Source organism: Equus quagga, chromosome 11 (genome assembly GCF_021613505.1).
Source record: "Equus quagga isolate Etosha38 chromosome 11, UCLA_HA_Equagga_1.0, whole genome shotgun sequence".
In the NCBI taxonomy this organism is placed as follows: Eukaryota; Metazoa; Chordata; class Mammalia; order Perissodactyla; family Equidae; genus Equus; species Equus quagga.
In genome coordinates, this window is record NC_060277.1 from 100,706,884 (window position 1) to 100,721,136 (window position 14,253).

A 14,253-nucleotide genomic window follows, 5' to 3' on the forward strand; every position below is an offset into this window, starting at 1 on the left:
CATCTTCATCTTAAGGGCATTTGTCCTTCCCTTTGGGACAAGCAAATGCTTAAAGCAGATATACAATGCATGCTCAACGGCCACGTCAGCCCCTTTTGGAAAAACAACACCAAATGTCTTCCTCATATACTCCAGTATATCCTATTGCTTGCCATTTATTTATCATTGGGCACCTACTTGGTTCAGGCACTGTTCTCGGCCCTGGAGAGAGAGAAATTGGTAAGGCAAAATCCCTGTTTTCCTGTAACTTATGTGAAGTGGGGGAGACGGATCATTAAAAAGTAAACTAACAAACACACAACATATAGACACACATACGTACGTATGTACACACACGTACACACACACAAACCTAATTGCCTGCAGCAGCCAGTGCTATGAAGAACACAAGCAGGGGAAGGGGTGGGGTGGTTGGGGGGCTGGTGAGGACTGTGCTAGTGCCAGGGAAGGCTCTCCAAAGAGGGGCTGAGGGGTGCAGGTCGCGAGAAGATCTAGGGACGGTAATTCCAGGAGTGAAGAGGAGGGAAGGGCAGAGGCCTGGAGGCAGGAATGTGCGTGGCCGCCTCCGTTCCGCCGTGCCCTCTGGCATTCCTCTGCCCCCAACAGAGGAGAAATTAGCTGTGTGTGCAGAGAAGAGAGCAGCAGTGTAAACAGGTCATTAGAGAGGGCAGAGGTTGAAGATAAAAGGTCTGTAGCAAGGACCCCCCCAGTGATTCTTGCGGCGTCTAAGAAGTATCTGTAGGCCCGTGGTTGAAGTTGCATCTGGCCACTGACCACATCCATCACACACTTGAGAATCTGGACATTGGGCCAAGTCAGTAGGGCACTGCCAAGCTCCTCTCATCCAGCCCAGAAGATTTGCCCTGTGGCTGATGGCATGGCCTGAGCAGGAGGCATCAGAACCCAGCCCCAGCATCTCATTTGCCTGGACCACTTTCTCTTTCAGGAAGGAAAGCATGAGGAGGCTTGCATCCCAGTCATGTCCTCAATCCCCACCTCCCTGCCCTGAGTCATCCAGTCAGTCAGTCAGTCAGTCAACAAACATCGAGGACCTGCTATGTAAGTGCTAGGGGCATTATGGAGAGCAAGGAAGACCCAGGGGAGCAAGAGAGTGAGGCCTGGGGTGCAGGGGTGGCCAGAACCTTGGGTGGTGTCCGTAGAGGCATGGAGGGCAGGAGGAGGAGCTGCTGATAATGATAGCCATCTACTCGCCTCCACAAACCCCCGTAAACTGCAGGACTGGGACTCCTGTACTTTGTTCAAAGCCTGTGACAGCTGAGTTCTCATCTTGGCTCCTAAAGTTATTCCAACTCTGGCTCCACGTCCCCTGGTTCTTGGCCAAGCTGCTCATGCCAGGAGTGCGGCAAGGATGTGGTGGCCGCTCTGAGCCAAAAGTGCAGGGTGGCTAAGCCATGACCCAGAGAATGCCCTGAGTGGGAGATGGGCAAAGGCACAGGCTGCGTTCATCAGGTATAGCTTTATGGCAACCCTCTCCCAGAGTGGGACCTCAGCTGCACCTGGAAAAGCAGAAAGAAGGGGGTGGTCTTGGGAGGCACTGTCTCCTATGAGGGCACTAAGCCTGGGTGACTCTTCCAAGGTCACAGCAAGTCAGCAGCACACTTGTCCTGAGTCAGAGGTTTCACTAAGCCCTGCTCCACCCCTCCCCTACCTCCATCCTTTATACTTCTCTTGACCTTGGCCATCTCCTCCTGCCTCCAGTGTGCCTGTCAGGCCAGCTGGTCCTTGTTGAGAGCAGAGGAGATTTGAAGGCACCTTGACCTTAGCTCAGAAACTCCTTCACCCAAGAAGCCACCCTCCTCTGATCCCCCCTGGCCAGTGGGAGATCATAAGAGGTAGGCTGGTGCCAGAGAGAATCATGCCCCTCAGCTGACCGCCACATTTGGGATCATCCTTAGTCTCTTGTCTCGTTGCCCGCTCCAGGGCAGTCATGCCTCCTGCTCTTGCACGGATCCAAGGGGCCAGTTCCTGGAGCAGAGCCAGTGCTGGGCCCTCCTGCTCTTACAGCAACAGGTAGCTCAGGTCTTCTGAGTAGGCTTAGTTCAGGCCTCACTGCAAAGCTCCAGGGCCCAACAATTTTCCCCAAGGGGTGGCTTGTAGGTTCCAGCGCCTGAGGCTGTTGGAATGCAAGGATCCTACTTGGAGGCTGTAATAAGTCGTTATTCATCCCGACATCTCAACTGTCCCATTTTCCATCGTGAAGTGAGTAGCCCTTCACACCTTCAGGGGTAACGTCAAGTTCAAAGAGTATGACTGAGTGCTCTATCTTGAGGAGTTTGTCTCCCCTTCCCTGGGCCTCTCTTCATCTGATAAAGCCAAGCACCCCGCCCCCACCCCCAGGGCTTATTTTGGCCCAAGGCTCAGTCCTGACTCCTTCACTTCACCACGGAGCCAGGACCCAGCTGCACTTGCTTGCCTGGGCAGCTGCACACCAGCAAATGCCATGGCCGCATACCAGGGAGCCCAGCTCCTAAGCTCTATAGTGTCCCAGTGCTCTGTTTGATGGCCCCCAGGACATCCCCACAGTGCCCAGGCAGCCAGCTCAGCATCAGCCACATGCAGCCACCAGCACTAGCCCTCCCCTAGTCAACTGGGCGCGCTGCAGAGGCCGGCCCTATCTAGATTCCTCCATGGAGAGGTCTCTGCCCAGAATTCCCAGTGCCTTTCTTGCCAACTGACCATCAGAGAAGGTCTGCTAAGATGGAAGGTGTCATCTCAGATTCTTTCCTCCTCCTGTGCACTCTGGTTGACCCACCCACCCTGCTCTCAAGGGGGGTGACATGAGGTGGCAAGGGCCCTTGGGGAGGGGTAGGGAGGCCAGCCAAGGGGCAGGATGCTACCAGGGCTGACAATGGGGCTGGAGGCCCCCCAGGAGTCCTGGGCATTCAGAGGGCCTTGCCAGGGCCCTAGACATTTAGAGGTAAGGGGTGGGAAGGATGCATTTGCCTCCCATGCTCTAGGTCCCACAATAGAGACTATTTTAGAGGCCAACAGGAGGTGCCTCTCCCCCAGCCCAGTGGGAGGCTGGCCAGACCCCCAACTCCAGGCTCCTTACTAACCTAAACCGGACCCCCGCTAAGCAGGCTCCTTACTTTGTGCCTTGATTTCCTCCTCTGTAAAATGGGGGCCAAAGAGTACCTGACTCCTAGGGTTGCTAAGAGGTTTAAATTGAGTAAGATATGTAAGGCACTTAAATGCCTGGCTCAATAGACGTTGCATGTATGGTGTTATACATTGTCCTACCCAGCACACGTAGCACCCAGAGCACAGGAGGGACCGTTAATGCTGGTGAAATGGAGGAAGGAGGCACAATCAGGGCAAATCCCACGAAGGGCCCGGGCTCTGAGCCCACCTTCCCGGGTCTTGGGTGGTATTTCGAGTGCTCCTTGATCGTCTTCAGGCAGTTCTCACCTGCCACGCCCACTCCCACACTCTCCCTGTGGAGATTGAGATGGAAAACTTGGTGAGCTTCTGAATAGGCTGGGCTTGGGGAGTTAAGGGGGGTCTCGACACCTCCTGAAGGTTCTCTGGGGTGGATGCACAGTCCATCAGCATCATCCCCAGAGGGAGGAGGCAGGCAGACAAAAGGGACAAAGGGTCTTGTGGCTGCAGGATGCGGAATGCACCAGAGGACCCCCAGCGGTGGCGGGAATGAGAAAAGCTGGCTCCTCAGTCACCTACCTCCTCACAGCGAAGGACCAGCACCCTCCAAAGCTGAGTCTTCATCTCTTTGCCCTCCCACCACTCAAACTTGCTTCTAGAATGTTCCCCTTCTAGGAACATGTCTTTCAAGTCATCGTCATCCCCTCAACACCCTCCATCCAATCAGGGGCTGCCTCCTCTGGTCCCACCTCCCTCTGCACAGCCCGGAATCAACCACTCCCCTCAGTCTCTAGGAGAGCCCTTGGCCACTGTCTTCTCCCGCAGACTCTGGGCCTTCTGAGTTTGCTAATCTCTTATCTTCACTGATCCCTCTGAAATACAAATGCAGTCATGGCACTGCCCAGCCTAAAACCTTACTTAGGAGGAAGTCTGACCGCCCACCTTGGCTTTGGCAGCCTCAGCCGGCTTTCCCAGCTTCCACTCACATCCTAGTGCCGACCAGCGGAAATTTCATTGTTTTCTCTGCTTGAAAAGTGAGTTTTCCAATGACTGGCCGTATCAACTCCTACCCCTCCTTTCAGGGCTCAGCGCAAGTGACACCCCTAGCCTGGGCTCAGGGCCCATCACCTCTTTGGGAATTTCTTGTTAAACATCCGGGGAATCTGTGGTGGTGAGACCATCTCCAGCACAAGCACCATTGTCTCAGGAGAAATGTGCAGAGGAATGAGGAGAGAAGGAAAAGGAGGGGGACCTTTCTAATGAAGACCAGGCAAGATTAGGCAATAGGACACAGAACAGATATAAGCAAAGATTACTCAGACGTTCCTGGCCTGGGACACGGAGATGGATCAGCCCCGTCCGCAGCCGTGGCAAAGCTGGGCCTCACCTCACTCTGGGCCTGGAGTGAGGACATGCACCTTCCCCTGGGCCCTGCTTCCTGGGAGTTGGGGACCTGACACCCCAAAGGCAGAGCACGATAGATACAGGGTCCAAGAATGTTTAGTAGCCACAGGGCATTGTCCTTGTCAACGTTTTTTAAAAAACAGAATCTTTCTTATTAATTTATCTTTGACTGAAGCTGGGGGGGGAGCTAAAAGGACACATGAAAGTTAAGGAAACTTTCTCAAAAGATAGGAGCGCTGAATCAAAGCAGTAAGATGAGCTCTGTAGATACTCTGCCTTTAGAGGGGAAATGAGACACCCAGAAACAAACCGGTGAGGTTTCACATGAAAAAGATCTGAGGGTTTTCATCAACTCCCTGGTTCAGTATGAGCCACAGGGCTGAGGAGGCTGCTGGAACAGCCACGACCCTCTTTGGCTGCACCAGTGGGTTCACATTAACTGGATCAGGGCTCCCTCTGCACGGGTTAGACCACCCCTTGGGCTTTCCTCAAACATGGGTGTGCAGTTTGGAGGGATATGGAGAATCTGCAGTTTATTCACAAGAGAATGACCAGGTGCAGAGGATCTGGAAACTCTCTCTCCCCAGAAATCACTGAAGGTGATGTGTTTCTCCTGGAGAGAGGGAGACATGGATAGACGTGGATGCCACCTCTCATGTTGGAGGGTGGTCGTGTCAGACAAAAGACTCGCTAAGTGTTTCTTTAGAGAGCAGAGCAAAGGACAATAAGCATAAATGATGAGGCAGGATCTCATCTCTCTGCCTCTCTCAGTTAGCACAGGAAAGCAGTTTCTAACAACTAGAGCGGTCCAGCCCACCAAGACAGTGAGCTTGCTGTCCCTGGAAATGTTCAGATGGAGGCAGAGTGATGTCAAGGATGTCGTAGACATCACTGGCCAATGAGCAGTGTTTCCTAACCCTTTTTCCCCTTCCAAACATCCCATTGTGAAGGAATCTCATGTTTGAAATATTGTATCTCTTTGACAAATGGCACATAGTCAAAGTAAAAATTATCCCATTTTAATAGTTAAAAACTTGTGTATTATCAGTCGTCTGATGCTTAGCCAGGCCTGGGGCCCACTGAACAGAGAAAGAAGTGACTCAGCCTGGGGTCTGGAAATGCTTCGAAGAAAAGGAAGTTGTGCCTTTCAGCCAGGATCTCCATCTTCCAGTAACACCAAAATGACCAACACGAAGGGAAAGATGAGAGGCACCTGCTTTGTGTTCTCTAGTCCTTTTTGAAAACGTGGAATTGTTCCTTTGACCAAATACATGGAAATCTATAAGAAAGGTGATATTGTCGACATCAAGGGAATGGGCACTGTTCAAAAAGGAATGTCCCACAAATGTTCCCTGTAAGAGTCTACAGTGTTCTCCAGCGTGCTGTTGGCATTGTTGTAAACAAACAAGTTCAAGGCAAGATTCTTGCCAAGAGAATTAATGTTCACAGTGAGCACATTAAGCATGCCGAGAGCCAAGATAGCTTCCCGAAACATGTGAAGGACAATGATCAGAAAAAGAAAGAAGCCAAAGAGAAAGGTAGTTGGGTTTGACTGAAGTGCCAGCCTGCTCCATCCAGAGAAGCATACTTTGTGAGAACCAGTGGGTAGGAGCCTGAAGTACTGGAACCCATTCCCTATGAATTCATGGCTTAATGGGTGTAAAAACAATTAAAGACCTCTAGACTGTTAAAAAAAGAGAGCAAGAGAGAGAGAAGAAAGAGAAGGAGAAGAGCTGGGATTTGAAGAATGATCTGGAGTTCTATGAGCAGACAGATGGGGGTTTTTGTAGCAGGGAAGGACTTGGGTAAGAACATAAGCTCCAGAATAAACTACTGAATATACACGTGGGACTGAGATGAGGCTGGAGGCAGGAGGGTGCAGATTCAAAAGGGCTGTCCATGCTCTGCTCTGGAGCTTGTCAGTTCAATAGGGGCCAGGCAGGGCTCTGACCAGGAAAATAGCATGATCTGCAAGGAGGAAAAAGGAGCTAGCCAAAAAAGGAAAGAATAGATAAAATCCAACTACTTTAAAGGAAGACCTTCTGTTATCAAGAAATACCCCAAGAAAATTCAGACATGTCGCGTACTGGGAATGATGGCTGCAACACAGTTAAATGACAAGGGATTAACATCCAGAATATATAAAGAACTGTCATGAATCAATAAGAAAAAGAAAAAAATAGGCAAAGGAAACAAACAGGAATAGCACAGAAGAGGAAGCACAAATGCCCCATAAATATATGAAAAAATGTTCGGCCTCATTAGCAACAAAGGAATGAAAATATGTCGTACCCCCAAAATTGGCACAAATTTTAAAATTGGACAATGCTAAGTGTTGGTGAAGATGTCGAGCAGAGTGGGAACTCTTATCCCCTGCTGGCAGGAATGCAAATCAATACAACTATTTTAGAAAGCAGCTTGACATTTGGACACCCTTGAACTTCCGCATACCTTTGAACAACTGCATACCCTTGACCCAGCAATTTTACTCTCAGTGTATTCTCTAGTGCAATATTTCTCAAACTGTGATAAGGGTCAGTTTTGTTTTTGTCTTAATTTTCAATCTGTTGTGGGAATAATAATTTTGTAAAATATAATAAAAACGAATTCCTAAAAAATGAAGTGAAAAAAGACATACAGTGTACAAGCCCTGATATTTTTCTACAAGATTCAACAGACATAAAGTTACTTATGTATGCCAAGGAGACACGGACAAGAATGCTACTGGCAAACTGTTTTGTAACAGTGAGAAACAAGAAGTAACTCACATGTCCAGTGACAGGATTGGCCATTGGAGAAATAAACTGTGGTGTGATCACACGATAGATTATGGACTGTTATGGAGTTGTGAAAATAAATGAACTCAGCTCTGTGCAACAACACCCATAAAGTCTCAGAAACATAATTGTCAGAGAAAAAACAAGGCTCCAAAGACTATAATAGGATGCCTTTTTTTAAAAAGCTTCATCAAAGTATAATGTACATTTCCATATTGTAGCATATTCCACCCATTTTAAGTGTACAATTCAATGATTATTAGATCATTTAGAGAATTGTGCAACTATCACACTACCTAATTTCAGTACATTTCCGCCACCTCCCCCCCCAAAAATAACCCTCATGTCCATTTTCAGTCACTCCACATCCCCACCCCCAGCCCCAGGCAACCTCTCATCTATATTCTGTCTCTATAGATTTGACTTTTCTGGACATTTCATATAAATGGAATTATACAATATGTAGTCTTTTGTGTCTGGTTTCTTTCACTTAGCATAACGTTTTGGGAGTTCATGTTGTAACATGAATCAGTGCTTCATTCCTTTTTTATTGCCAAATAGTATTCCCTTGTGCGGCTATCCCACATTTTGTTTACCTGCTCACCTGTTGATGGACATTTGGGTTGCTTGCACTTTTCGGCTACTTAAATAACACTGTTCTGCATGCAAGTCTTTGCACAGACATGTGTTTTCATTTCTCTTAAGTACATACCAAGGTGACACTGTTTTTATAAAGCTCTTAAACAAGCAGAACTAAACAGTGTGATGTTTAGAGGTATATACAAAGTATGGAGACTATTCTTTAAAAGAGAAAAGAATGATAAACAGCATTCAGGGGAGCTGGTCGGTCAGGGTACATGTAGGGGCAGGAAATGGAAAAGGGAAGGACAGGACTAAGCTAGACAAGAGTAATGCTGGGTATTGGGTTTATGGGAGTTCATTTTATTACGTTTCATAACTTACATATACATTAGATATCATATATACATACATATTTATATTATATGTATCACATAATAAGAAGACATTTAAAAAGATGAAAGCCTGTCTCTGGGATGGTACTAACAATTCCACTGGGTTTTCATCTCAGGATAACCAGGTCCCTATTCCAGCAACAAGACTAAACATGCTTTGGGCACATGTCTGTACTCCTCGCTTACCCTGTTCCTGGCTCCCTCTGCTCCAGCCACAGTGGCCCCCGGGCTGTTTCTCAAAGGCAGGGAGCAGCTCCTGCAGGTGCTGGTGCCCCCACTGAAAAACCCCTCCCGGGATGTCCATAGGCTGCTCCCTGGCTCCCTTCAGAGCCGCTCTTCCCTAACTGCCCGAGATAGAATAGCACATCCCTTCACTCTAACCGCCTCGGCCTCATTTACTTTTTGACACAGGGTTATCGTCCTCCTGACACATATTTATTTGTTGTGTCTGTTGCTACTCACAGACACGCATGCAGAACGTCAGCTCCATGGGAGCTGGGCTCTGTTTAGCTCACTGCCAAGTCCCCAGCACGTAAAAGTACCTGGCAGTAATGGGGGATCAGTAAAAACTTGTTAAGTAAGCAGCCAAGCTTGGGGTCAGGTGGAGAGTACTGGTGTCATCCAACTGAGCTGCTCTCCTGTCAACCGAAACCACAAAGTAGGATGCTGTGGGTAACTATGCAGCTCGTCTCAGGGAAATGTATGATTTCTCTTAGATGGGTTGAGGTATTGAAAATGGTTATCAGACCCCTGCGATCACCTTCAAGGACACCTCAGGCTCCAGGATCCCAATTGGAAGCTACTGGGCTCGGCGAGCCTTACAGTACTTTGCAAAGCTAGGATTCCACATTTCCATGGTGGGGTGGCCTCTGGGGTAAAGAGGTCTTGTCATCAGGACCATGGTGATCCATACCCCAGACGGATACTTCCAGAAGGCAGTTGGCCATGAACCTAGAGCCCAAGGATGTCTGGACAGGGGATGTGGAGTTGTCCCCAGCTCCAGTCGTGCAATCTGCCCACATAATCTTAACTCCCGAGCTGTGCTGACCAACACAGAAACTACTGGCTATGTGCGTCTATTGAACATCTGAAACGTGGCCAGTGCAACTGGATTTTAATTATAATTAATTTTAATTAATTTAAAAATAGAAACAGCATAAGATATTTTTCCATTAAATACAACTTTATCGCTTTGGTAGGACTGCATTTCACTCTGTTGAAAATTTAGCATCCAAATTGAGATGTTAAAACACATACCAGATTTTAAGATTTAGCACACAAAAAACATAAAATATAATAATTATATTGGTTACACGTTGAAATACTATTTTGGATATATTGGTTTAAATAAAATGTTATTAAAATGAATGTCCCCGGGGGCTGGCCCCGTGGCCGAGTGGTTAAGCTTGCGCGCTCCGCTGCAGCCGGTCCAGTGTTTCATTGGTTCGAATCCTGGGCGCGGACATGACACTGCTCATCAAACTACGCTGAGGCAGCGTCCCACATGCCACAACTAGAAGGACCCACAACGAAGAATATACAACTATGTACCGGGGGGCTTTGAGGAGAAAAAGGAAAAAATAAAATCTTAAAAATAAATAAAATGAATGTTCCCTCTTTTTATTTTTTTAAATGTAGCTACTAGAAAACATAAAATTATATATGTGGCTCTCATCATATTTCTGTTGGACAGACATTTCCACCATCACAAGAATATTCCATTGGCTAGTGCTGGTCTAGAGTCTAAACAGACTGTCCTCACCTTGGCCTCCAAGCATCCTTGTCATTCCCACTTCCACGCCTGGCTCAGCTTTCTGCCTGGGGGGCCTGACCTTCTCTGATTCTCTGAGGCTAAACCCTGCCTTCCTCCAGCTGAAGCTGTCTTGCCTAATCCCTCCAGTCTGCAGGAGCCATCTTCCTCCCAACTCCTTAGCATCCACTATTTTACCAGCCTTAACCACTTAGCTTCGGAGAGCTAATTTTCTCCACCCAATTTTTATGTTAAAGGCAATAATGTTGTATTTCTCTCTTGGCCCAGTGCCTTGCATATAAGGAATGTTAGCCAATGATTTTGATAATATTAATAACATCTTGTTTTTGTGTGACAAGTGACAAAGGATCTGTCTTCATTTTCCCACAACTCTGAGGAGGAGGATGGGTAAAAATGTTTGCAGCCATTTTACACATGAGGAAACAGAGGCTCAAAGAAGTTATTTTGCTCAGGTCATAAGGCTTGTAAGTGTGGCCCAGATTTTTCTGACTCCTGATCCAGCGCTATTTCTCCTGCACCTTGCTTTTGGCGCCCACGTGAGTTAATCCTGAATAAATAGAGAAAAGAGAGATTCGCATGGGTTGAGGAAGCTAGAGCTGTTTATGTTAGAGGCAGGACTTGAGCTGGGCTTTGAGAGATGGGTAGGTTTGGCTAAGAAAAGAGAGTACTCAGTGAGAGAACCACAGCTCCTCTGAAAACCAATCAATAATCAGGAGATTCTTTGATCAATGTAGAATGATGGAAGTAAACATTTGCGCATATTTTTAATAGTTTTATTGAGATTTAATTCATACTATAAAATTCCCCCCTTTTTTTAAACAATGTTTTATTTTTTCTGCTTTTTCTCCCCAAATCCCTCGGTACATAGTTGTATATTTTAGTTGTGGGTCCTTCCAGTTGTGGCATGTGGGATGCCACCTCAGCATGGCCTGATGAACGGCGCCATGTCCGCGCCCAGGATCCGAACTATTGAATCCCCAGGCGGCGGAAGTGGAGGGTGCAAACATAACCACTTGGCCATGGGGCCGACCCCCATAAAATTCCCCCTTTTAAAGTATGAAATTCAGTGGTTTCTAGAGTTGTCCAATCATCACGAACAATTTCGTCAACCTATACAGAAACTTCATACCATTGGCAATCACTCCCATTCCCCCTCCCCCTGCCCCTGTCAACCACTGATCTACTTTCTGTCTCTTTGAATTTGCCTACTCTAGACATTTTGTATAAATGGATTTATACAGTACGTGGCTTTTTGTGACTGGCTTCTTTCACGTAGCGTAATGTTTTTAAGGTTCAGCCATGTTGTAACATATAATCACTACTTCATTTCTTTTTGTGGCTGAATAATATTCCCTTGTATGGATATACCACATTTTGCTTATTCATTCATCAGTTGATGGACATTTGGGTTGTTTCCAATTGGGGGCTATTATGAATAATATTCTGTTGCTTTGAACATTTGTGTAAAAGTTTTTGTGTGGACATGTTTTCAGTTCTCTTGGATGTATACCTAGGAATGGAGTTGCAAGATTACATAGTAACTCTATGTTTAACCTTTTGAGGAATGGAATTGCAAGATTACATAGTAACTCTGTGTTTAAACTGCCAATCTGTTTTCCAAAGCGGCTATACTATTGTACAATCCCACCGGCAAGGTATAAGGGTTCCAATTTCTCCATATCTTTGACAGCATTTGTTATTGTCTGTCTTTTTTATTTTAGGCATCTTGATGTGTGTTAAGTGGTTTGATTTATATTTCCCTGATGAATAATGAAGTTGATCATCTTATCATGTGCTTATCGGTCATTTGTGTGTTTCTTTGGAGAATGTCTATTCAAATCCTCTGCCCGTTTTTTAATTGAGTTATTTGTCTTTTTATTGTTGACTCGTAAAAGTTCTTCATATATTTGGGACACAAGTCCCTTATCACACACATGCTGTGCAAATATTTTCTCCTGTTCCACAGGTTCTCCTTTCATTTTCTTGATGGTCTCCTTTGAAGCACTAAAGATTTTGATTTCAATGAAGACCAATTTATCTAATTTTCCTTTTATCACTTGTGCTTTTGGTGTCACATCTAAGAAACCATTGCCTAATCCAAGGTCACAAAGATTTATACCTATGTTTCTTCTAAGATTTTTATGGCTTTAGCTCTTACATTAAGCCTATGAACTATTTTGGGTTAATTTTTGTAAATGGTATGAGATAGGGATCCAACTTTATTCTTTTGCATGTGGAAATCCAGTTGTCCCAGCACCGGTTGTTAAAAAGACTTTCTTCCCTTTCCCCTACCCCATTTAATTGTCCTAGGACCCTTGTCAAAAATCAATTGGAAATAATTGTAGATGTTTATTTCTGGACTCTCAATTCTACTCCATTGTTGGGCATATTTTCTAAGGGATATTTTTCTCAAACTGTGGTACCTGGTGAGCCGTCCTTCCTTGGAAGAGAGATGGAGAGATGGAGCGATCTCCCAAGCAGACTGCACTTCCTCAGGTGGGTCAGGCCTCAAGGGCTCTTTGCACTGGCTCATGGTAATTACATCCTCCTGCAAGATTCAGAACCCCCTCCATTGTTTGGATGGCAGCTGGGAGGTAGCTGAACGAACAAAGGACCTTAACTCTCTCCTATCTCTCAAGGTTATTGTAAAGAACAAATTAGGGGCAGGCCCAGTTGCACAGTGGGTAAATGCGCACATTCCACTTCGGCGGCCCGGGGTTCACTGGTTCGGATCCCGGGTGCGGACATGGCACCACTTGGCATGCCATGCTGTGGTAGGCGTCCGCATATAAAGTAGAGGAAGATGGGCATGGATGTTAGCTCAGGGCCAGCCTTCCTCAGCAAAAAGGGGAGGATTGGCAGCAGGTAGTTCAGAGCTATTCTTCCTCAAAAAAAGATAACAAATTAGATAATTTACACGAAAGAATTTATGAAGGTCTAAAGTGCTATCCAAATGTAAGGTGTATTCTTATTATTATCCCTCTCCCTTATGAATAAGACCTAAAAATAGAGAGAAATTTTCTTTTTTTTTTTTTGAGCAAAACCAGCCCTGAGCTAACATCTGCTGCCAATCCTCCTCTTTTTGCTGAGGAAGGCTGGCCCCAAGCTAACATCTATGCCCATCTTCCTCTACTCTATCTGTGAGATGCCTACGACAGCATGGTTAGCCAAGCGGTGCCACGTCAGCACCCGGGATCTGAACCGGTGAACCCCAGGCCGCCGAAGCGGAATGTGCGCACTTAACTGCTGTGCCACTGGCCAGCCCTGAGAAGTTTTCTTAAACTTTTACTCATTGGGTTCAAGGTTGCAGTGTCTGCATTATTGCAAAGTCCAAGTTAGTGAGGTTTGGCTCTTCACATTATCCTTGCAGGAGGCTGTGAACTTAACACGGGGAGAGTGAATATGAATGCTCGTCATTCCTTGCGTCCACATGCCCTTCCTTGAATGAGGGCCTACTTTGGGCCAGGCACTGTGCTAAGCTCTGGGAAAACCAGGGAATAAGGTAGATACAGTCTTGGCCCTCCTGGAACTCACGGTTTAGAGGGGAAGCTGTATAATTCAACCAGCCATTATAGTAAAATATGACTGTGAGGGCGCTGCAGGATGACGCCTCCAACCAGCCTTGGTATCAGTTTGCTCCATGTAAACCAGAGGGATTAGACTATCTTCCAACCCCATTTAGCCTTTGCTTCTATGATTTTTCAATGAGGCAGAGGCTGTTCTATGCTGAACTGAGCCCCTAACCCAGGTGTTCTAGAGACTTTGTCACAATGCCACACAGTTAGACCTGAGAATGGACCAGCAGAGTGGACGCCTGCTCTGCCTCCTCCTAGGCACACATCTCAGGAGCTCTTCAGAGGGGAGGCCCAGCTGAAACCTGCCTCCATCCTGCTGTCCATGCGGTTTCTTTCCTGATAGGAGAGAAGGGCTCCCTGGTTACAAGCAAAGAGTCAGGCTTTTCTTCTCTACCCATCCTCCTCCACCAGGACCGCTCCTTCAGGGCCTGAAGGGGTGTCACTCTCAAAATCCCACGCCCCCTCCAAGCCTCCACCAGTGGAGAGACTGCTCCCTCCCAGAAGACAGCAGCTCACTTGCTCAAGGCCCATTGTTCTCAAAGCCTGGAAAACCAAGCTGATGGGACTACCTAAGAGCCGGGTGGCTCTGAGGAGGAGAGCCCAGGCCCACCGCATCAGCCTCAGCCTGGCCC

General features: G+C 46.9%; 1 pseudogene; it reads left to right on the plus strand.

Annotated features, from left to right (window-relative positions):
• The first annotated feature begins 5,705 nt into the window (after positions 1–5,705).
• On the plus strand, positions 5,706–6,178 carry LOC124246300 (60S ribosomal protein L21-like; annotated as a pseudogene).
• Positions 6,179–14,253: the final 8,075 nt, after the last annotated feature.